The sequence below is a fragment of the Triticum dicoccoides genome, chromosome 1A (assembly GCF_002162155.2).
Source record: "Triticum dicoccoides isolate Atlit2015 ecotype Zavitan chromosome 1A, WEW_v2.0, whole genome shotgun sequence".
NCBI classification, from domain to species: Eukaryota; Viridiplantae; Streptophyta; class Magnoliopsida; order Poales; family Poaceae; genus Triticum; species Triticum dicoccoides.
Window position 1 is genome coordinate 342,267,341 of NC_041380.1, and position 3,150 is coordinate 342,270,490.

Sequence of the window (3,150 nt, forward strand, 5' to 3'; positions counted from 1 at the left end):
CGGTTGAAAGTGGGGGGGGGGGGGACTATTCAACCAATTCGTCCATTAGGGGTAGAGATTATTTCTGTATGGCAGTATTGGAAAACACATAGATACCGTGTATTTCTAAAGATACAGAATGAAATTGTTGGTTTTCATTGTACACACAAAAAATGTTTCCAGTTGTAAGAACCAGAGAATGCAAAGGCTCCTCTCCAGCTTAATAGTTTGTTGGTTGGTTCCAGTACACCCGCGAAAAAAAGGGTTGGTTCCAGTACGAATAAGGCAACACTAAAACTTGGCAGCAGACTAGGTAGGTAGGTTGATGAAGCAAATGCCCAAACTCATAGTAAGGATCTTGATTTCTTGTTAGTTAGTTTATTGAAAAAGATTTTCGCATCGTTTTATATATAAAGCAACAACCACACATCACGGCCACCAATACCACAAGAAAGAAAAGAAAGGAAAAGAAAATCGACAGGATACAGAAGCTACGGAACAACAAACATCGGCCTCAGATCAATGCCATCGACACGACCGCAACAAGGGATAATTCACCACCGAAGGAAAGCCATGCTCCATCAACTCCGAAGGGCCAACCCTGTTGTTCCACCTTCCGCCCTGCCTCCGAAGAGGGCACTCCTACCCTCTTGTCCTGTATCGAAGGACGCCGACTCGTCAGGAGGCAGAACAGCTTGACCCCAGGCAAGGATGGACTGGACAACATGTTGCGGGGAGAGGACGATAGGCGATAGCCCTGGCCACCTCACCTCTCATAGGAACCCATACACCGCCACCCTCTCCGGCCAAGACCAAGAAGTCCACCGTCGTTGCCGAGCAGGAAAATTACTAAAGCACCGGCAGACCACCACCGCGCCAAGCCCCTAACTACCCTGGACTCCCAAGGTGGCGCATTCAAGAAGTAAATGACGTCGACGCGCCGTCGCTGCCCAATCAGGTGATTTTAATTAGGCTTTCTCCTAGGACCAGAGGGCGGGGAGAAGGCTCAGTGCCGCCCACCAGAGAGAGAACGACGTCGCGAGCATAGCCAACATTGTGACCGGCACCGCCGGTCAAGGGTTTCCCCCGCCCGAGAGCCCGCACCTCCATTGCTCCTCCAACCGGCCGAGCAGGATGCTCGGGGAGCCTGCAAACCAACCAGTAGAGGAGGACAGGCGTCGGTGAAGCTTCCATCTTCAAATCGGGTCCAAGCTCGCTGCCGACTCGTCGACCAGCACGGCCAAGTCCGCGCACTGTTGCATCGGCGCCACCCCACATCAACGAGGAGGAGGCGCCGTCTCCAATAGTGCCCGCCGCCACCCGCAGCACCCATAGTCCCTATGTGTCCAACTCGGCCGCGTCAGACCAATTCCTCACCCCGCCACTACGGAGTGCCACCGCCGCCTCCCAACGCACACGCCATCGGATCCGCTCATCCCTGCCGGACCCAACTCCCCCATGAGTGACAGCCCACGTCGCAGAGATCCTGACCTGGGGAGGGATGAAAGAGGCCACAACCTGCCACCAAGAACGCTCCCTAGGCCTTGTTGCGGTCCTCGCGCACTCGGATTTGAGCTTTTCTCGCCAGCGCCAGCGCAGAAATCAGCAGATCTATGACTGCCGCCGCCACTGGATTTGACGCATCCGACCGCCGGCAGACGTGCCTTGGATTGGCTGGGTACCGAAGCGCACAGCCCTGGCAATGAGTCATCGCCGCATGCAGGTATGGGCTCCTCCTCTAACCGCTCAGATCTCACTCGTCCGCGGTTCGCCATCAAAGACATGCCTGGCCGTCTGTCGGGCTCAACGTTGGACGAGTAGCTCGTTTGCTCCCCGTTCCCGATCATATAGCGCGACGACTGCCCACACCGAGTTTAGACCACGCTGGAAAGCCCTGGATGGGTGTTCTTCAAGTGCAAAAAAGATGAGGTGAGCGCGTTTTGATTCAGTTGTTCATCAGATTTGGCGCAATTTGTAGCTCATTGTTTGCTCAAATTTGTGCGTAGGACATATGCAAGTTATGGTATTGAGAAGGTGATTACATCGATCTATTGATGGCGAGAATTTTGATAGATGCCCGTGCACTCCTTGCTAGAGATGAGACTAGATGCGACGCAATGTCAAATTTGTCGGAACCAAAGAAGAAAGAAGTGTGCAAACTCGAGAGGTCAATTGAGAGAATCGGCAACGAAGACATGAAGAAAATATTAATCCAACTAGCAGGAGCAGTTATGGAAGTTGGATATGCATTAAAATGTCTAATTGTGGTTATGTTTTCTTTAGTTTCATTCCCATTGCGAAGAATTGGTGAATTATGTACTCCAATGTATCAAAATATCGTTCAATGAAATAAAGAAGCAATGATTTCTTTTTGGTGGCCGAAAATGAAATGCAAATGATAAAAAATATATTTTACCTTGTTATTTAAGGTGTCGGCTAAGCCCGGCCAACACTTAGTGGCATAAAGTTGTATTTTTTTCAATCGCTCCGTTGAATCATCTTATATTATAGGTGTGTTGTTTCGGTATTTTTTTCTGGATTTTTGAAAACTTTTACACCGTCGAAAGCCCTTAAATAGTTCTGTTGCATGCTATGATAGAAAATCATCAACATAAAACATTGAAAAATGTTAAATGTGTATAGACAAAATGTTTCTCATGAATATGAAAAATATCGAAAAACTTAATGTGTATAAAAAATGTGATCATGTATTTAAAAAATATTAATCAAGCATTTGAAAAAATGTTGCATAAGTATTTGAAAAATGTTAATCATGTATTTAAAAAAATATTAAATGAGTATGAAAAATGTTTTCCATGAATTAATATTTTTTTAATCTTGTATTTAAAAAATATTAATCAAGCAACTGGGAAATATTTAAAATGTGCATAAAAAATGTTGACCATGTAGTAAAAGATGTTAAACTTGTATTTTTTCAATGTGTATTAGAAAACTGTAATATATATGCAAAAAAATGTAGACTGTGTATGGAAAATATAGATATAAATAGTATAAGATATACAAAAAAAATCATGGATTTAGAAATATTAAATGCGTATATAAAAATATTTTGATTGTGTAAGGAAAATGTTAATGTGTAATGAAAACCAAGAAAAAACGTAAAAAGAGAAGGAAACAAAGAAAGAAGAGAAACCAAAGAAAATCGAGAAA